General features: G+C 39.9%; 1 protein-coding gene and 1 pseudogene across 1 annotated transcript in view; both read right to left on the bottom strand.

Moving 5' to 3' along the window:
• Positions 1–22,399, bottom strand: part of NREP (neuronal regeneration related protein) — a 361,955-nt gene that overhangs the window by 326,095 nt on the left and 13,461 nt on the right. The window lies entirely within an intron of this gene.
• LOC110259438 lies at positions 13,668–15,614 on the bottom strand (annotated as a pseudogene).

Here is a 22,399-nt window from a genome sequence, read left to right as displayed (position 1 = left end):
GCTTATGTTTCCAAGCCTGGGATCTGAATCCTTCTCTGGGCCTGTTGCTCAGGAATAGCATCTGCTATTTGACTCCAAAGCTCCTTCTGTGATTCTCAGGCTGCCCTGCACTAACCTGCACTCACACCTTGAGGCTTCCCAGTGATTTCCAGGGTTCTGGCTGTGGGATCCATCTCTTTCCCCATTTTTCTCCACACCATTCCTTTGCCTAAAACATCTTTTTATGTCAATGTTGAGACGAGTCTGTCATGTTACATTTCCAACAAATTCTTCTCACAGTCCAAGCAACATTGTGAGCCCTTAGCTTATTTGAAGAGAAACACTGCAGATATACCTTGAGTCCAATAATTAATAAGTTTTTGATGGATTATACCAGCTTCACCTACTTTTCAAAAGCCTAAGTCATTATTTATGTCCTTTTCCTCATCTCTGAGGAAGTTAACCAGGTTAGGCTGTTTTACGCAGACAGGCTAGCAAAGACACTTAAAAGCTCTTGCTTTTAAATAGACTGTCTCTTTCTTTTTGGAAATGTATATGCATACCTCTTTAGAACCCCCTCTTTGAATGGCTTAAATAGCTGAAATATAAAGGAATACTGATTGGTCCTGTAAAAAGGAAAGATGTATTGTCTCCTCTCTGTCTCGTGTTTTTTATTATCTTGAGGATCATTAACGTTTATCGAAAAGAGTTTACCCTTAGCAATGCTTTCCAGTTGGTTCCCAGATGCCTGTAAGTATTTTCCTTTCAGCCCTCTGTCCTCACATATGCATCCAGAATAAATCCTATTTTTCCAATCACTTTCTGCTAATTTAGTGAGTCTCTGCTCCAAAAAATTAGTAGATACTTCCCTAAGGCTTTCGTTAAAAATCCTTTCCAAATCCTACCAATTCTCCTCTCAAACTCGAGACCCTAACACAGCCACTGACTCTAATATATGCCTAACTTGCTTTTAAAAATAAAAGAAAAAAAACGCCCCTAAATGCCAATACAAGGGTCCAAGATATCCACCATATTGCTAAGGACTAACAGTGCACACACACAATGAGACCAACCCCTGCTTTGAACCTCCTGATAATCTGAAAAATATACACACTGAATTTATTTCTTCATGTCATGCATAAAACTGACAGGAAAGAGCCTTTAGACCATTTACTCATAACCTGCAAGACGAAGAATTATCATTTACAACCATAATCTTTTCCCCATTATTGAAAACTCAATAAATACCAGTAACTATAATCTTGGTTTATACCACAACTTCTTATTTAACTGACCTAGGAAAGCTGATTAAAATTCCTTGTGGAGTTATAATTTAAAAACACAAGTGAGATAACACCTCTAAGAATACATATATATCCACTTTTTTGAGTCATTTGGAAAGATTATAGAAATAAATGAAATGCACAACAAAAACAGAAGCAGTGAGAATCGGTCCCTGTGGGGGTGTGGGGATTGAGGATAAGAGAGGAAGTGATAAAGTGGGAAAGGAGAACAGGATGCATCTCTCTTTAAGCCACAGAAAATAAAACAGGAAGCTGGGGAAAAGTGTAGAAAGGGTTTTCTCCTACTTCTTTCCTCCCACAGTAAATCTCTAATACTTTCTGAGAAAAAAGATAAACCATCCAGTTTTACCCATTAGTGAAAGAGCAATTTCTAGACTTAAGCATATTGTACCTTTATAACAGCTCAAGAAAATTCTGCTTAGAAAACACTTGACAGTAATCCCCATTGTTTCTAAGGTAAACTCACCCTATTTCAAATGGAACTCCAAAGTATGTGACGTCTCAAGAACATCAAGCAGATTACTACAGGAAACACTAAGACTCTGCTAAAAACACTCCAGTGTGATGTCATCCTTATCCAGAACTAACTGAAGCAAAATGGGCAGTATGCAGACATGTATGCCTTTTAGGGAACACTTCATATCTGAATTATATGACATGCCAGACTTTTTGAGAATCTTTGGTAGAAACAGCTAAGTGGAGTGATTTGGTGTCCTCATTTTCCTGCTTGTATCCTCCTCTGAATATGACCGCTATAGCAGTAGGTTCAGCTCATCCTACTGGCATCCTTATTCCAGAGTGACTCTTTTAGAGGCCAGGTCAGTTTTCATGGAGGAAGAGGCTGGGACATCCCCCTTCTACCTTCACTCCCTCCTATTCAGGGTCTCGCTCCCTAGCTATCCCCAGAATTAACCTGGAAGCCCAGAAATTAGATCAGACAGATACAGATTTGCTTTGGTAAAAATGCCCAGGATCAACCCCCAAGCTAAATTTCCATCTCTGGAATTAAGCACCTACCAGCCTTACCCTAAGTCACTTGATGAGGTCATGATGAAAAAAATGTTCCGATCTCTAGCACAATCACTTCTGATTCAGAGGAGGAAATCATGGCATTAAGTCAAAGCTATTAACAGAGGCTCTGATCACATCTGCCTTCTAGTAATACATGCTTCTTTACATCAATTTTTATAACAAAAAGAAATAGATTCTGATCTGCCTGACCATTTTATAACTATTCAGGTATCTCTTTCTATATTTAAAGATTTGAAAACAATAAAGAAATTACATTGTTGACTTCCATGAAACAGCACATATTTAATATAATACTGAAATGTTGGGATGGGTGAGTGTTGGTTTATATGAATGTGTTGCAACCTGAATGAAAATACCTCTATGCTATTAAAAAGAATATTAAACTTGCATTACCATTTAGTAGGCAAGGCTCTGGAAGATCTCTTTCCCTGTTTCAGTTTTAGGATCTCCACACATTTGCTAACTTGCATTGTTTTCCTGACGCATATGGATCGTTAACCCACTGAGCAAGGGCAGGGACCAAACCCGCAACCTCATGGTTCCTAGTCGGATTCGTTAACCACTGCGCCACGATGGGAACTCCCATATGTTGAAGTTCTAACTTCAGAATGTGACCATACTTGAAGAGAGGGTGTTTACAGAGGCAATTAAGTTAAAAGAGGTCATTAGGTTGGGCCCTAGTTCAGGTCTCATTTTTAGAGGAGGAAATGTGGTTGCTAACACATACAAAGGGAAGACAAGGTAGATAGACATCGGGAGAAGACAACCATCCACAAGCCAAGGAGAAGGGCCTAGAACAGGTTCTTTCCTCATTCCTAGTCATCAGAAGGAAGCGATTTTGCTGCTATCTTGATCCTGGACTTTTAGTCTCCAGAAATTTAAGACAATTAATTTCTGTCGTTTAAGCCACTCTATCGGTTGTACTTTGTTATGGCAGCCCTAGCAAACTAATACATTTACCAAAGGAAGAAGGGTGCAGGAAGTTTTAAGATGCCAAAAGGACAGACTGTAAAACAGCAGGAAATAGGGAAGTTCATTAAGATGACAAGTGGGAGCCAACAGGTTACATAAGAGTACAACTGTTATGCCTTCCCGGTAAAGGAAAGGATTAATTTTAGGTCCTGCTGGACCATTCAAAAGGTGTAAATTAAAGAAAATTATCTCTCTGTTACTAAGTTCAAAGGAAAAAAAACCACACAAGAACACTGAATCATATGAAGATGCAAAGCAGCAAAGAAATATGCCATATTGAAAGTGCATTAGGGTATGAAGTTAAATTTAGTGGTAACATTTGACTACACAGACATCATACGAAGACATAAGTCTTTGAAGCTGCTCAGTGGCAAATGCACGGATTCCTTTCTAATACATAAAAAAGTCTCATTGACTTACTCGCTGGAAAATGGCAATACAAACAGTCCTAAGATATTTGCAGCACAGTGCACAGTGCAATTTAGGAATGGTAAGAAACAGATTTCAGTTAAATTTGTAGAATAATTGATAATGGATTTTCCCAGTATAATTTTTAATACATACAAATTTCCTTCTAATAAATACTGACATATAAATGACATCTTGAAATAAGTAATTAATCAATTTTGGCCCTCTGTTTCCCCATTTATAAAAAGGGAAAATATATGTGTTTACTGCTACATAAATATTTGAGATACTCAAGACTGAACTTTTAATCCTCCTGGATAGGAGCCACCAGAGGTGCCATAAGAAAAAGGCATACAATGTAATGGCTTTATTTTTGTTGTGATCATCTTCACTATATCATCCCATTTACCAGGGAGGAGAAGTACAACATCTAAAGTTTCATAAAAGAGAAAGAATTTCCCTATCTTTTGTGTTGTGAAGAAAGCTGAATTCTCTTAATCATACATTGTGTTTTTTTGTCTTAAGCATCAACCCTCTTCTTGGTTTTCTGTTCATGAACCAGAATATCAGGTTGATTATCATCCTTCAAGCACCCTCTTTGTCAAGGTTTACCCTTATTTTTTATTAGTTTCAATTCTAGAGAGAAGGAGGCAGAGCCTATACAGGTGATGGATGGGGTTAAGGGCCCAAGGACTAAGATGATTGTATAAGAAGCTGCTGCTGGGTGATATATGGACATATTGGAGTAACACACACTAAGAGTGAGGAGGCAGCATGGAGCAGTTGGCAGGGCAACAGGCAGCCTAAATTACATCATTCATTTAATAGCTCTAACATATGGCAGCTATTAAATCTCCAAAACAAACGTAAGACTAACCAGCACTCTCATAGCAAAGAGGCTTCCAATCTTATTTTTGTTTATAAGTCTTCAGTCCAAGCTGCTGAAAATTTCAACAGAATAACAACATAGATTTCTAAATGCAGTAATAATAAAAACCTTGCCAAGAAATTAACAATTTCACCTGATAACATATAAATGTTAAATTTTTTTTGTCTTAAAAATTTTTAAGGAGCTCTTTAGGAACTCAATCAGATAATTACATGGTTTTAAGCAGCAATTCTGTAATATATCAATCAGCTCATAATTGTTTTCAGAATGAATGATACACATGCTCTATATTAAAGCTGGCCTTTGCTTAAAGCAAATGAAACATATCTTCAATAATGTCATTTTCCAATTAATCTCTTTTTTGTCTTGCAAAAAATGTAAGAGAAAGCTTCAGTGATCTTTTGGGGACCTAATTTTGCCCTTGTTCTACATGGTTTTCAAATAATTACCTTAATCAGGAAAAAAAAAAAAGAGAGTGAGACAGAATAAAAAAGTATGGTAAAAGCATTATCACCTGTTAAATAACCACTGGAATTTTTATTTTATCATACTGAGTAAAACTCTCCATCTAGATTCTAGCTCTTCTGGTGAGATACACTTAAAATCTCAGGCTTTCTGCAAAGACTCCAGAATGGAAATGGCCTAGGAATGACAGATAAATACTAAAAATTTTACACCAAAATGCAAACAGGAACCCAGAAATTCGTTCATGCATCTATGCCTACTTTTGAATTCTATGCTTTATCCATGTCATTCCCAGGCATGACCAAGGTACAATCCCCTCTTATCCCCTGACCTTAATTCCATTCAGTTGAGCCCTTTACTTCTTTGACTTACTTTTCCCTCTCATCCAACTTCCCTTTTACTAATTGTCCAAGGCTTTACAAAGGAATATCCTCCTTCTGCTCAGAAATTTCCAAAATTTTTTACCTTTTTAAGAACGTCACTTCTCTACCCAGGATCCAATGATCTTTTTCCAGATTGCATTACCCTAATTTTCCTCTGGGAAACCAACTTCATCATCCATTGAACTTTGTGGTGATGATGAATTTAGGGTGAGTATGTGAATCAATAAGGTCCAATGAGATGCAAGGAGGTGTTCTGGAACTGCTGGTAGAAACACAAACTGTTCCACTGGGCACAGCCTGGGAGGACATGGCCCGGAGAACTGGTAGACTATTTCCAATACATGAAACCCAACACTGAAGCCACAGTGAACAATCCAGAACAGAGACAGTTCTCTGTGAGATCTATATACTGTCATTTACTTCCTATATTACTATATAACTACCTCAGGAGTGGAACTAAATATTCCTTGAGATCAAGCTCTTGGATATTTCTTTGTACCTTCAATCACCTCTAACATAGTTCTATACTTTCTCTGCAAGAGAGAGAGAATTATAATAAATGTAATAAGTGTACATCTTTGCCCAAATTGAGATTAATCTGAGACATGTAAAGCACTCCTCCCTTAATTTATCTCTCAGAGTGTGAGCATCTCACCACAATGAATGTGATTCCAGAATTTAAACAAATTTTTAAAATACAAAGCCGTCCCTAAATACGAAGCACCTTCTTTATATGAAACTCAACTGAAGATTTAAGAAAGTTTTAGGGGGAGTTCATGTTGTGGCTCACCGAGTTAAGAACCCAACATAGTGTTCTTGAGGATGCAGGTTCGATCCCTGGCCTCACTCAGTGGGTTAAAGATCCGGTGTTGCCACAAGCTGTGGCACAGGTTGCATATGTGGCTCAGATCCCATGTTACCATGGTTGTGGTGTAGGCCAGCAGCTGCAGCTCCAATTCAACCCCTAGGCTGGGAATGCTATATGCCACAGATGCAGCCATAAAAAGGAGGGAAAAAAGAAAGGAAAAAAAAGAAAGTTTTAGGGTAAATGTCCCTGTGTATTTTTGCTATGCTGATTTTATGACCAAACCCCCAAATAATATGTGACTCTCTTCTGTGTGCAGGCTAATGCACGTCATGGTCATACTAAGTTAAAAGAAGGAGAAACTGATGTAATTTGTGAGTCTGGAGGAGAGGCTAGATACGGTATTTTCTGATATCATACTACAGGGAGAAATTGTCTGTCTCAGAGCCTGAATTCCTTGTCTCAAAAAAAAATTTATTTGGACTACCCAAAGAGCTGTTACTGTGAAACAATTCAAGTTTACCTCAAAGAGAGTGCCTGGAGACCTCTGACTATAATTTACCATCATGAGTCCATGAGGTATGGGTAGGGGTGGGGGTGACTCACAGAGAATTCCTAATATAAGTACGAGGATGTGTAAACCTTTATGTTCTTACAAGACTTTTTTTTTCCAATGTAGCAAGTTCTTATGCTTCTCCAAGCCTCACTGTGGTTTCTGCAGAGAAAACGATGGGTAAGAACCCAAGAACCTCAAGGTTCCAGCACCTGGTTATCAAAGTGGGACCTCAGAGAGATATCCGGGCCTCAAACAGAGATCGGCCTTGAGGCACATGGAGGAAAGTGGGCCACTGATGGCCTCACATACATGTCTGTGTCCTGACGTGGCACACAGGCACACAACACTTCCCTCTCCTCCAGCCTGGCCGAGGAAAAAATCAGAGAGAGCTACCTCACTGCAAGGGGCAGACTACACTTTCCATTCGATGGGTGACCACAGGGCAGGTGGGACAAGGTGCGCTCTGGAGATCCCTGCGTGGAAACTGCCTGCTGCTTCAAGGCCCCTCGTACATAGGAATATATGAAAGGCTGTTTAGGCCCCACGTGCCAGGCAGTCACACAGCCATTCCTCTAGAAATGCAATCAGGCAGCAGGGCTCGGGCCCCTCTCTGGGGCTCAACTGGTTCCCCTTCCACCTTCCAGCCCAGGGAGTCTTTCTGTTACCTTGGGGGAAAACTGTTCTCTTCCTCCTGCTGCTTCTCTGTATTTTTTGTCTATACTCATAATACTCTTAGTTCCCTAAGGATTCAGGGTTTTGGAACAGAGCTCTGGAGAGGCTCTTCTACACTGTCACTTCCCTTACTGAGGTGATGAGCTCAGAGATGACCATCTGCTCCAAAGGAGAGAAGAAAGGTATGCCAAAAGAAATGAAATAATAAATCTCAAAGATATAATTCCACCATACTTTCCTCCTAAATTACCCTGCATGCAGGCATCACTCCTCACCCTCACCAAATGCCCCCTTTAAATGCTCAGACCTGGGTCCAAATCCCAGGAGGATAACAAATGCTGGGTACAAGGAAGCCCCTGACTGCAGGAGTGCTCTTTTTCTCTGGGTTCCCAAAAGTGAGACAGGTAAGAATAGACCACTATAATTATAATTCTCTTATAATTCTCCTTATCTGGGGTCACACACAAAATTCTCCCATCCTCCATCAACACTCCCCTAGCCATTTGCTACCCAAACTAATGCATCATTTCAAATTAAGGAGTCCACTTTACCCAAGAAGTGAAAAGGTGCTGTTGACTTAAATAGGGCGGCAGGTGTCTGAGCAGGTCCCCAGTCTGAATTTCCACCATTATGTCATTCCCAAAGTGTCTGTTACAAGATCTTGGGGCTTCAGAAGTCTGGAGAAAGATGAGATAGAGGGTTTACTGAGCCCAGACTTTCTTGGGGGGGCAGGGGGCGCACCTGCAGCATATGGAAGCTCCCAGGCTAGGGCATGAATTGGAGCTGCAGCTGCCGGCCTACACCACAGCCACAGCAATGGCAGATACAAGCCTGTCTGAGACCTACACCTCAGCTCATGGCAATGCTGGATCGTTTAATCCACTGAGTGAGGCCAGGGATCAAACACACGTCCTCATGGACACTAGTCAGATTCATTACCACTGAGCCACGATAGGAAATCCCGACTCTTTCTTGAAGGTACAAAGTGGCTCTATTCATTGGTCCTCTCACTTTTCTGAGACCTTTTCCTCCTATCCTCACCAAGCAGTCTTTGGCTCCAGTGTTAGTGGTTGAGGGATTCCTTTAAGGCAAAGTTGCCATTAAAGTGGGCTTTTTTCCTGCCAACAAAGTAAGTGACATGCTTGTGCTTCATCAGTCTTAGAAAGGTCCTCTGATGCAGAGCAGTGCCCTCTAGAGGATTGTTAAGGGATTCAGTCTCTTTCCCCAAGAGGGTATTTGAGGCCATGGCCATTGCATCAATCCACAACACAGTAAGGGGACACCCATTTGGCAAAGCAACAGGATCCTTCTGTGGCTACCTAAAAACAGCCTAGGTAAGGGCATCCCAAAATACCTGCTGGGATAAGTACCATATGCCATCTGGCAAGGTCTGAGCTATTGTTGCTTAAAATCACTCCTTTCTCCTCAGAGTCCAGTCTTTACATGCAGAGTCCAAGAAGGATGCCTTGACAAGAACATCCCACGTGCCAACCTTTATAACTACCTTCCTGACACTTAGAGAATGCAAATCCATCCATTAACTTTATTAAGGTTACATTTGTCCGCTCTTCCTCTGCTCACCACCTTCAGGTCACCCAAAGTCTAAAGCATTTTTGTGGAAATCTTGCCAGCTTGATCTCACTACAGACCATAGTTTTCCTGATCACTGGTGTCTTTTGAGCACTTGCCTTATCTCTGCATGGGATCACGAGGGCTGCTTCCAAAATGACTTGACCCTAATTCTGGAGCATATCTACAATCTGTAATTCTGAAATATGCTGCATGCGAATCATGGAAATTCCAGACAGGCCTCCATGAGTATCAGATACAAGTTTCAACCCTCAAGCAGGTGTGCCACCAATATAATATTACTCTTCTATGACTCAGTTTAACCTTTATTTCAAGCTCCTTTTCACTGGAAGTGTTAAGATTTAGTCTGTTGGTTTGGCATCCTTGCTTTCACACTTTCCCTTTCCTGGGGTGTATTTAAGTCTCTAGGGATTCCACGGTGTGCACACTGTTCGTCACCTACTCAGGCATATCATGTCCTGTCGGGTCCTCTCTCACCATAACTAAGACCTCCATCACTTTAGTCCACAGGCCCCTGGCGAGCTCAGTGACTCTCCCCCATACATCTGAACCCTGCGTAATGGATCCTCTGTGAGGCCATCTGTGGCTGACTGCCGAAACACACCATGAAGCAGTTCCCATTCTGGATCCAATTCCTTCCTCATGGTTTCTCCTGGAAAATGGGGCAATGAACCATACTCTCTTGGGCCCCACAAACCTATCTCATATTTCATATCCTCCAGAATATTTGGAATTAAGTCTTAGAAACATTAATCATTCTCCTTTGAATGCCTGGTCTGAGATTACGCAGCAGGGCCATTTTCTACCCATGCATGGAGAAGCAAAGAAAGATCACAAGAAAAGAGAAAAGAATGAGGCAAGTTTCCATACAGAAGCAGAGAAATAAAGAAAAAGAACCATAAAATTGCTACTGGGATCCTAATGTTTTTGGGTTTTTTTTTTTTTTTTCCTTTTTCAGCCATGTCCTTGCCATGTATAAGTTTCCAGGCCAGAAATGCAACCTGTATATACCACAGCTGCAGCAATGTCGGATCCATAACCCACTGCACCTCCAGGCCAAGGACTGGACCTGAACCTTCACAGAGACAAACAGGATCGTTAACCCACTGAGCCATAGCAGGACCTCCCTAATGATTTTCTGGTCACAGTCCAGCCCCTTCTGAGGCCATAATGAACCTGGGCTTTTGAATTCCTTGATATAAGAATTTATGGGAAAGAAACTTTCCCATAAATTTTAACTTGAATAGGTTATCTATGAAAATGGATTCACATCTTACTTGTGCGTATGATTTTAGTCAGTTAAGTGGAAAAAGTAACATTTACTATTGCGTCTCCTTAAATATCTTACATTGCTTAAAAAGTATAGTATGCCAAAAAAAGATAGAGAAATGCAAATCAAAACTACCACGAGATACCACCTCACACGAGTCAGAATGGCCATCATTAATAGGTCCACAAATAACAAATGCTGGAGGGGGTATGGAGAAAAGGGAACCCTCCTGCACTGTTGGTGGGAATCTAAGCTGGTACAACCACTATGGAGAAAAGTATGGTGGTACCTTAGAAAACTATACATAGATCTACCATATGACCCAGCAATCCCACTCTTGGGCATATATCCAAAAAAGATATACAGAGGGCCAAAAGACATGTGAAAAGATGCTCAAGATTGCTAATTATTAGAGAAATGTAAATTAAACTACAATGAGGTATGACCTTAAACCAGTGAGAATGGCCATCATCAGAAGTCTACAAATAATAAAAGCTTAGGGAGGGTGTGGAAAAAAAAGGAACCCTCCTCCACTGTTGGTGGGAATGTAAACTGGTGAAGCCACTATGGAAAACTGTACGGACGTTCCTTAAAAAAAAAAAAACTATAAACAGAGCTACCATAGGATCCAGCAAAACTACTTCCAGGCATAAATCTAAAGAAAAACATAATTCAAAATAGTACATGCACCCCAGTGTTCATAGTAGCACTATTTACAATAGCCAAGACATGGAAGCAACCTAAATGTCCATCTACAGATGAATGGATAAAGAAAATGTGAGATATATATATATCTCACACATACATATGGTATATATATACCATACATATACAATGAAATATTATTACTCAGCCATAAAAAAAGAATGAAATAATGCCATTTGTAACAACACGCTGGACCTAGAGATTACAATACTAGGTGAAGTAAGCCAGAGAGAGGAGGTCAAATACCATAAGATATCACTTATATGTGGAATCTAAATGACCCAAATGAACTTATTTCAAAACAGAAATAGATTCACAAAAACAAATTATGGTTACAGAAGGTGGAGAAGTGGAATAAATGAGGAAATAGGGATTAAAACATACACACCGCTATATATAAAATAGACAACCAACAAGGACCAGGTGTATAGAACACAGAACTATACCCAGTAGCTTGTAATAACCTATGATGGAAGAGAATACAAAATATACATTTTATATATATATAACTATACTTTACTGTACACCTGAAACATAACACTGTAAATCAGTTATATTTTAACTAAAAATTTTTAAAAAGCAACATATTAACTCATTAAAAAAAGTATAGTGTGCATTTCTTATAGCTCTGTAAAATGATTTTATTGACGCTCCTAATTAATCACTTGTAAATCTTTCACTACTTACTTCAACTAGTTCTTCGATTCTTTTCTTCAAGAGTATAGGTCGGAGTTCTTGTTGTGGCTCAGTGGTTAATAAACCTGACTAGCATCCATGAGACGGGGTTCGATCCCTGGTCTCTCTCAGTGGGTTAAGGATCAAGCATTCCCAAGAGCTGTGCTGTGGGTTCACAGATGTGGCTTGGATCCCGAATAGCTGTGGCTGTGGTGTAGGCCGGTGGCTATAGCTCCGATTGGACCCCTAGCCTGGGAACCTCTATGTGTCATGGGTGCAGCCCTAAAAAAGACAAAAAAAGACAAAAAAAAGAAAGAGTACAGGTGAATCTATCACTAGTAGCTTACTTGGTCACCTAAACAGTACACTTCTTTTAATTGTCAATGATGAGAGTAGTTTTTAAATGAAATCATTTTTACATTACTTCTATAGGTTTTGTCCAAACTGCAATGACTATTTCAATCCCCTGTACTATTTTTTTTTTCTTTTTAAGTCCAAATAGCATATGGAAGTTCCCAGGCTAGGGATCAAATCGATCTGCAGCTGTCAGCCTAAAATACAACCACAGCAAAGCAGGATCTGAGCCACATCTGTGACCTAAACCACAGCTCAAGGTAACATTGGACCCTTAACCCACTGATGGAGGCGAGGGATCAAACCTACATCCTCATGGATACTAGTTAGGTTTGTTTCCACTGAGCCATGACAGGAACTCCCAAATACCCTGTACTATTTAAACTCTCTCCTTCTCTTTCTCTCACTCCTCATTTAGGGAAATTTTAAAGTTAAGTAAGTTCACTATACATATAATAAAATCCTACTAAATGTGCAAACAAGCAGAGGACATAGAAGACCAGCTACTTTCAGGACAATTCCTACATTTTGTCAGTGAGGAAACTAAGACCCAGAGTGCTCATAGTCACTTCAAAAGTACAGAGTAGTAAGCACATAAGCTCTGGAATCCCCTAACAGGGTTAAGTTCTGGCTCCACCCTGAACTCTTAAGCATGAGGCATTTTTTTTTGTTTGTTTTTTTCGGGTTTTTTTTTTTTTGCTTTTTAGGGCCGCACTGGTAGCATATGGAGGGTCCCAGGCTAGGGGCCAAATCGGAGCTACACCTGCCAGCCTATGCCATGGCCACAGCAACAAAGGATCCAAGCATCTGCAACCTACACCACAGCTCGGGGCAATGCCAGATCCTTAACCCACTAAGCAAAGCCAGAGATCAAACCTGCAACCTCATGGTTCCTAGTTGGATTTGTTTCCACTGCGCTACGACGGGAACTCCAAGCATGAGATTAATTGAAGGGCTGTGAGCAGTAGCTACCATATAGTGAAGGTTCAATACATCTCACCTATTAGTTTTTCTTCGTCAAGAACATGAGAAAATTAGTAGCAGAGCTGGAAGAAAAAGTGAGTCTTTCAAACCCCTGGCTGGAGCTCTCCCCTGTGCCAGGCTCTCTGTCATGTGCCATCAACACAGAGCCCGGCCAACAGCACACAGTCAATTCATGTATATGGGATGAGTGCAGAGGTGTCTGCAGAGCAGAAACTGGCCTATATAGGAATGTGAGCCAAATGGATCCTTGCTAAAATAATGATTTACTTAGAAAATATTCAAAATACACTTTTAATTATTCCACAAATTTGATACCCATAGTATTAAATATATGGATACATAAATATGTATGAAATCATGTGGAAATTCTATGCATCAAGATGTTAAAACCCTTGTGGCTCAGGGGTAACGAACCCGACCGGTATCCACAAGGATGCGGGTTCAATTCCTGGCCTTGCTCAGTGGGTCAGGAATCCAGCATTGCTGTGAGGTGTGGTATAGGTCACAGATGCAGCTCAGATCTGCCGTTGCTGTGGCTGTGGCACAGGCCTGCAGCTGCAGCTCTGATTCGATCTCTAGCCTGGAAACTTCCATATGCTCTGGGTGTGGTCCTAAAAAATAAATAAATAAATTCCTAAAAAATATATGTTAAAACAATAGTACAAAATTTGGAGTGTTTTGTTGTTTTCCTGTGGGCTTATCTTCATTTTTAGTGTTCTGCAAGTAGCATGAATTATTTTTTAACTAGAAGACACAAATATATGATTTTACTTAATGGTTATGGACCTAAAAATGAGTTGAATTCAAATGGAAGAATTATTGGTGTTATTCTTTGTCAGTAATCCTTTATAATTTCCCAGTTTCATTATGAAATTTTTATTAATTCAATGTGAACTACACAGGATTATAAAAGTAATTGCATTTAACTTCAATTACAGTTAATAACTGCTCACATGACACCTGGTAGAAGTAGTGCTCCAGTGACTGGGCCTAAATGACCTGTAAGTGCAATCTAATTAAGAAAAAAAAGTTTTACAAAAATCTCAGGTAGACCACATCCTACCACATCAGGTAGAAATGTCTCATTGGGTTTGAATGACATGTCATATACTCCTAAATGAATGAATAAATAAATATACAAATGACCAATAATAACGGGGAGATAGCATGTACTATGTGACACAATGTCAAAAGTTATTGCAAGCGAAACATTTAAGCCATGGGGTTTTGCTTTTCAAAGCTTCCCTCTTCTCTTCTCCTTCTGCCTGTTCTAGTGGAACTGTAATGGTGGAATACTAGGTGAGGTTGGCAGCCTCTAAAGTGGTATCCAAATAAATAAATAAATAAATAAAGCGGTATCCAGTGATCCCCAGCTCCTCGTACCCATGCCATTCCACCCGTGAACGTGGGCTCAGAACAAATACAGTATGGCAAAAATGACAGGGTGGCACCTGCAAGATTAGGTTGCCAAAGGACTGTGATTTCCATCTTGGGCACCTTCACTCACCCTCTTACTCTGAGGGAAGCCAGCTGCCACGTTGCGAGCTGTCTGTGACTGTTCCTTGCCATCGTGGCAAGGAACTTAGGTCTCCATGTAACAGCTGGCAAGGAAATGAGGGTTACCACAACATGTGTGTTAGCCTAGGAAAGCAGCGTCTCTCCAGCTGAGGCTTCAGAAGATTACACCTCCAACTGACACCTTTTTGTTGCTGTTAAAAAACGGAAACAAAGTTTTCATTTAGGAGAAGCTAAAATCAATGTATACATTCCAATCAAAGATCTGTCCCATGTGGCATCTTTTCAGGAGTCTACCAGGCCAAACCCTTCCCTGCTTTCATGGCTTTTACTGTGCTTTTTCCCTTTTTTTCCTCTCTCTTTGCTTTCAGCCTTTTTGTTTGCCTCTGGTTCATCCATATGGCGTACTGTCCATGCTGGTCTAAAAGAGTATTTTTTTTCTCTTAATATCAGTTACCTTTTTCATGTCATATGTCTTTCACTATACATTGGGTTTCACTACACGTTTGGGTTCCAACACAGTCGCTACCGCTTGAAGATCTATCATCAAAACATCACCATCTACTTTAAGAAAACTTTTCAGTCTGCTAGCTCCTTTGGTCCCTTTTTTTTTTTTTTTTCAGCACATGTTTTCCCTTCCCACTTACTCTGTAAACTTTCAGCCATATTTTACCTGAGAAAGCCCCTCCAAATGACACCTAGACTGCAAACCTGTGAGGGAACAGAGGCACCCAAACCTGTTAAATCACACCCAGATTTCTGACCCATAGAAACTGTGAGATAATAGTGTTTGTTGTTTGAAGCCACTAAGCTTGGGGATAATTTGCTGTGCAGCAATATATAACTAATAGACCAAGAAACAAACAAAAGCTTAAATCAGTACCATATGAAGGAATAAAAAGTAATAATAAGATCCATTATGCTAGAACGATTGGGGCAAAAAATAAATAATGTGGTATTAGATCACAATGTAGAATTGGATTATAAAACAACATACATTAATACTCATATAAATACATGATTGAAGAAAGGGAGAAAGGAAGGCAGGCATTTTTTTTTTTTTTTTTTTTTTTTTTGGTCTTTTTGCCTTTTCTAGGGCTGCTTCCATGGCATATGGAGGTTCCCTGGCTAGAGGTCCCACCAGCCTACGCCAGAGCCACAGAAACATGGGATCCGAGCCACGTCTGCAACCTACACCACAGCTCACGGCAACGCTGGATCCTTGACCCACTGAGCAAGGCCAGGGACAGAACCGGCAACCTCACGGTTCCTAGTTGGATTCGTTAATGGCTGAGCCACGACAGGAACTCTGGCAGGCATATTTCTTACAGAAAAACTCCAAATAATACATACTCTCTTCCCCAGACTCCAAGGAGGTATAGTATAGCTTTATCCCCCACCTACTTAGCAAGGGCCGGTCTTCAAGACTTCCTTCCAAAGAACAGAATATGGAAAGGAAAAGCAGTGACTTCCCGAAAGAGAAAGCTGGGAAACTCTACCACATCCAAGTGATCAAGATTAAGAGAAGGGGTGGGTGGGTGTGTGTGTGTATGTGTGTGTGTAATGATGTAATGAAAGGAGCACTACATCTCTGTGGCATTTTTTTCCCAAAACTATAACCCAGTCTAATTATGGGGAAAAAAAGCAGACAAACCCACGATGGGGGATATTCTACCATATACCTGACCAGCGCTGCTCAAGGACACCAAGGTCATGAAAAACAAAGACTCACAGACCAGAGGACCATAGAGACATGATAACCAATGCAATGCGGTATTCTGAATTGGATCCTAGGTCGGAAAAGGCACATTGGTGAGAAAACGAATGCTGTCTTCTTCTCCTTGTCTGTGTCCCCTCTTTGTGTCTTTTATAAGGACCTCTGTCACTGGATTTAAGGCCACTCAGATAATCCAGAACAATCTCGTCTTGAACCTCTTAATTACACCTGCAAAGGCTCTTTTTCCAAATGAAGTCACATTCACAGACTGTGGGGGTTGGGATGTGGACATGTATTTGCAGCCACTACTCCACCTACTCATGGATGTTAAATATTAGAGGAATCTGAGTGAGGTGTACCTGGCACCTTGCCATACTCTGTAAATTTTCTGTACATGTAAAATTATTCCAAAATAAAAACTGTATTTAAAAAAAGTTTACATACTTAAGCAAAGTTGGCTTATGGCATAAAAATTCAGAGACTGAGACAATAAAAAGAAACAAAGATTAACTCCTTTGTAGACAGAAAAACTGGTGGCAGCTGTTATCTTTAAATTTGTGAATAACACATATTAACAGATTAATACTCTAGAAGACACTTGGATTACATTTTGTTTTTTTTGTTTTTTTTTCTTTACAAATTTTTATTTTATTTTTATTTTTTATTATAGTCGATTTACAATGTTTTGTCAATTTCCACTGTACAATATACACACATTCTTTTTCTCATATTATCTTCTCTCTTGCTCTGTCCCAAGTGATTGGTTATAGTTACCTTACTGTACAGTAGGACCTCATTGCTTATCCATTCTAAAACATTTTGTTTTTGAAAGCATTTCTAAATCACCAGAGATGGAAAATCATTCTGATCTTTCAAATATCATCAGAACTGAGAAGTGAAGAATGTGAAATCGCTTTCATATTTGGTTACTTTTCCTCCCCTTTTTAACTATAGATTTAGAAGTGTCAATCACTGCAAAAGTATACATATTATTTGCAAATTCAGCGACTCTTTGATTGTGAATACTTATCACATCCCAGTAAAATTCCGAACTCTAAAAAATTTCCTCTAATTTACTTGGTGCTTTGAACAAATACAAGATAAATTGTTCCAATGGCTGACCCTTCTTCTGTATTTATCAGCAAAGACATTCCTACAGCTCAAACTTGTGACTTAAAGCTTAAAGCGATTATGTGGAGTTGCCCTACCTGAACTTTTTTTTTTTTTTTTTTTTTTTTTGGTTTTCTCTCTGAAACAACCCTACCTGATGGCCACGGATCTGTTTTTTTTTTTTTTTTTAATTTCCTTGGGTTATTTTCCTTCATTTCATACAATGTGATCTAGTGTCTCAAATGGTTACATTGAAAAGTGATTTCAGGTTCATACAGAATTCTCACTCTTGTGGTTTGAACTCTGCACCTTTTGGTGTCGGGGAAAGAGTCAGCAGTCAGATGACAGCGTGATATAGACAAAATCTCAGACACGCAGTACGCAAATACCAGGTCCCAAAGTCCTGGGATCCAACCTTGAATGCAGGCCAGACTCCCCTGATAGGCAGAATGGCCACCCTCTCTTTCCAGAGTCATCTAGTGCCAGAATGCAGACTAACAGAGAAGAGGGAAAATTGATTCTCCATTCCAAGATTCTCTGTGCTTCAAAACACAGAATGCACAAACCCTCTTAAAATGAACCACTTAGGAAACTAGTCAGGGAGAATGTAATCCCTGTCTTGTTCCCTCTGAGGAGAACACACTACAGTTCTTCTCATACTCTATCTTTTCCTGACCATCAGATTCTAATATCAGAACCTATTCTGGTATTAACTGGCATATTTACCAATGTAATGAAAAGGTGAAGATACAGGATATTGTGATGTTTAAAAACTATACATATGACCTCTTCTCCTAGTAGCCAGTTCGGAAGTCATGAAACCCACCTGCTTTCCTTCCCAACACAGAGATGTTCTCCTTCACCTCCTTCTGTCTCATGTGGGCCATGTGAACACTCATGTCTATATCCCAGATGTGAGTTCCACTCATCCCACCTCAAACCAAATGATCTCTGAAATGTCCCCAGTTGTTCAGTTCTAGTCACTAATGTTACCTTCTGAGAGAAGCCCTTACTTCAATCGCAGGAAAAAAAGTTGTCTCCTTTTATTGCCACCATCTGTTTCTATACCTTCCTAATTTTCCTTTCTTCACAGCAATGATGCTTTTTCCTTTTTTTCATTTTCAGCTGCCCGGCCGGCACATGGAGTTCCCAGGCCAGGGATCAGATCTGAGATATAGCTGTAACCTAAGCCACAGCTGTAGCAATACCAGATCCTTTAACCCACTGCACCCGTCTGGGGATCGACAGTGCCCACCCCATTGTGCTGCAACAGAACTCCCAACTGTGCATTTTAATAATTGAATTTCATGAGATGAAGTTGCCAATGTGACCACCCTTTCCCACTAACACCCTTAGGACTGTTCTAGAGGAAGAATGGTAACACCCAGACTTTCAAGCTAGGCATTCAAAAAGGGTTTGAGCTAAATCACTTTAGGAGAGGCACAATGGGGCACCTGAGTCTTACAGTGCAACACTAGGCTTCGTGTGCACTGTCTCTGCTCCCCAGAGTCTATCCTTTTGAGGATCCTTGGAGAGCACTGTCTCTAAAATATGCATGGAGCCTTTCACTGTGGGCTATAAGATTCCTCAGCCTACATGATAACCACCCCCACTACTACTCTCCTTAACTCCCACAGCGTTGAGGTCCATCGTCTCTTCTGTGTGTTGACAGCATTCTCTTCCTTTTTTGCAGCTCTCATCACCTTCCATCTTCCCATTTGCCTGAATTCACTGTTTCCTCACAATTTCTAAGTATCATTTAAGAATTTACTAGATACTAAAGTTATTTTATCTATTCTTCTAAAATAACATCTGGTATTTCAAATCATACTGCAATACGAGATGGAAATATGAACTTCATTTTGTCGTGAATATGAATATAAATGCTTATAAGCATGGTGCAAGAAGAACCTATTTATAGAAAGTTAATACTTTTGCTATAACAAAGACACATCATAATAACTCAGGAGTCATTTAAAAGTGATCTAAGAATAGGACTCTAGAAACCAATTAGTTGTGACATCTGGACTGCATAGATCAATCAGCAAGACTAGAGAGAAATGTTACAACAGTGAGATTTTTAGTCAGGAGACTGACACTCATCTCCTGTCCCTGCTGCTTCCCAGCCATGGGACCTTGAGGAAATTTCTGAACTTCTGAAGTATATGCACATAACTGTTTCAGCAAATTAGTTGTGCTCCCATTTTTCCCTGTCTTCCCCTTGGCTTCCAACTCCTCCATTAAAAATAGAGACGAATTCCTCATTCTCTGAATCAGGGCTGGGCTTGTACTTTGGCCAACAGGATGCAGCAGAAGTACTGAAGTACCAGTGCCTAGCCTGGGCCTTGAGAGGACTTTATGCACCAGTCATTGTCTTGAAAACCTACTACATCCGTGTGAGTGAGCCTGGACTAACCCACTGGAGACACGCTATCCTTCCAGTTCCAGGAACACAGAAGCAAAGGCAAAATTTCCCTATTGACTCCACTACAAGAAAGTACTACACAAGGGCTCTTCTGCTTGGGTCTTGTGTCATACCTGAACCAATCACAGATAACCAGGTGGATGGAGCTTTGGCACTCCTGTGAGGATCCTTGTGTGAAGAGAGGAAGCAAAATCTGCATTAAAGGAGTAAGAAAGGAGAGGAAATATGCTAGGCTGCAAAAATAATACTAACAGAAGCCTGAAATGATATGCTATTACTACCCTTCAATTCATTACATGCACAACTGTCCTTCTTTATCACAGGGCTACATCTTCAGACTTGGCGTCCACAGTCCAGTAAGGCAGAAAGAAAACAAACTGCTCTCAGAAACAGAAGTCAGAGCTCCTTGCTTACTTCTCTCTCTACAATCACTTTATAATCCTCTTAACCACTGTGATCTAGAGCAGCTCTGGGAACATAAGGGAAATTTAACATACATGTGTTTTTAAGGAAGGACACTTTATTATACTTGACTTCCCATTCTCTCACTAACATAGAAATATTCTCACGGCATTGCAAAAACAGGGTTTTGGTGTTCTGGATACTGAGATTTTAGAGGCTCAAGTTGCCATGGCTGAATTTATACTTAGGCTTTAGACACGATGTCTCTTGTAAGCTAAATCATAGGATTCTAGAGACAGAAGAAAACTTAGAGATCTCTTAAATCTAAATTGGGTGAAAACGGCAAAGACATCTCAAGTGATAGGCTCTGGGGCCACGGATGCTGCAATCGCCGCTGCTGCCATTTTTGTTCAATGTATAACACAGATGCTGGATGTATAAATATGTAATCCACGTAGAGTGCTACACTTTGGACATACTTTATTCAGTATCATTACAAAGACTGAATGTTTTATAAAATTTACAAGGAATAAATACACAATCTAGTAGAATTTATAACGTTGCTAGTGTTCAAGACCTCAATCTAGAAATTAGGAATTCCAGCAAAGAACCGAGTAGATTAAGATGTATGTTGCCCACTCATTCTATTTTATGATGTTCTGATCAGTATCTCATTTTCATCTGAACTGAAATGCAAACCTTACTGCATAATTTTGAACAAAACTAAATTAGTTAAACAAATGATTTGTTTGTGTCAACCCTTTCCAGGACATGTCAGAGACTCTGACAGGAATTTACAGATAATTACATTACCTCAGACAATAGTTGTGTTACAAAGAGATTTAAAATTCAAGGACAGACTAAGTCAACATCTTGTTGCACACATGAGTAAGAAAAGGCAGAACTATCTCATGAATTTCAAGAGGTCTGAGGAATTCTTTAATATTTAATTGTATTTATTTGACCATTCCTTTTACCTCCTTGAATTTAGTTTGCCTGTGACTTTTCATCTATAAAATGTAAAAACCACATGTAGACTGAATCAGCAGGGTTTGGGTAAGACACTTAAAATGCATGTGCTCACAATGCCATATCTTACTAAAGCTTATCTATATTAAAGTTAGCAGAAAAACTACTGGAGAAATGAGAAACACAAAATAATCTTAACACCATATTTAGGCACAAAACACAACCCAAGTGCCAATAGGAAGAAAAAGTGAAAATTCATTTAATTAAAACTTTCCTGGAAAAAATTCTGGTTATAAGTAAATATTTATAAATACTAAATTAATTAGAGAGAGAGAGAGACAGACACCAAATCTTGGTTATGAAATAAAATGAATACAGAACTACAAAGCTAAAAGGAACCAGGAGATCTTCTACAGGTGAAGAAATTTAGGACCCAAGAGGTAGGGTGACTTACTATTGACACTACTACATGGTGACAAAACCATATAGACTATATCCATGGCTTGCATTTCCACTCATAGCTGTAGTCAGTTCATATATTTATTAATCTGGTCTGCAGAGGATGCATACAGAAAGCAGCTTTATTCTTTCTTCCACTCTCTCTTCAAACCTACTTTCTGGACTCCTTTTCCATACCCTGAATGGAAACTTGGGAAGGTCTCATAGTTCTCCTCGTCCCTCTAAGTTGCAAGCATGGTCTTACTTGGTTTTTTTTTTTTTTAGGGCTGTACTTGAAGCATATGGAGCTTCCCAAGCAAGGTGTCGAAATGGACCTACAGCTGCCAGCCATAGTCACAGCAACACCAGATCCGAGCCATGTCTGCAACCTACACCATAGCTCACAGCAACACAAGATCCTTAACCACTGAGTGAAGCCAAGGAATGAACCTCATGGTTACTAGTCAGGTTTGTTTCCGCTGAGCCACCACAGGAGTTCCTTACTTGGGTATTTTAAAAGCCCCTTTTGTTTACTATCAAAATTCCAAAACCTTCTCTAATTTAAGGTGGGTACATCTTCCTAAGATTTGGGCAGGAGTGTGGAGGTAGGCTCTACATTTCTTGTTCCATCTCTGCCCATGATTACATAGCAAGTAAGCAGTAGAGCCATGATTTGAACCTACATGGTCCAGCTCTAGTCAGTTAATCTCTTCTCATTAGTCTTCACCATCAGGCCCTAACTGCTGCCAGTCCAGTCTCCAAGCAACCTTTGGGAAAAAA

The sequence above is a fragment of the Sus scrofa genome, chromosome 2 (genome assembly GCF_000003025.6).
Source record: "Sus scrofa isolate TJ Tabasco breed Duroc chromosome 2, Sscrofa11.1, whole genome shotgun sequence".
Classification (NCBI taxonomy): domain Eukaryota; kingdom Metazoa; phylum Chordata; class Mammalia; order Artiodactyla; family Suidae; genus Sus; species Sus scrofa.
Note: the sequence above shows the minus strand (reverse complement) of the source record. Positions and strands in the feature narration are given on the sequence as shown.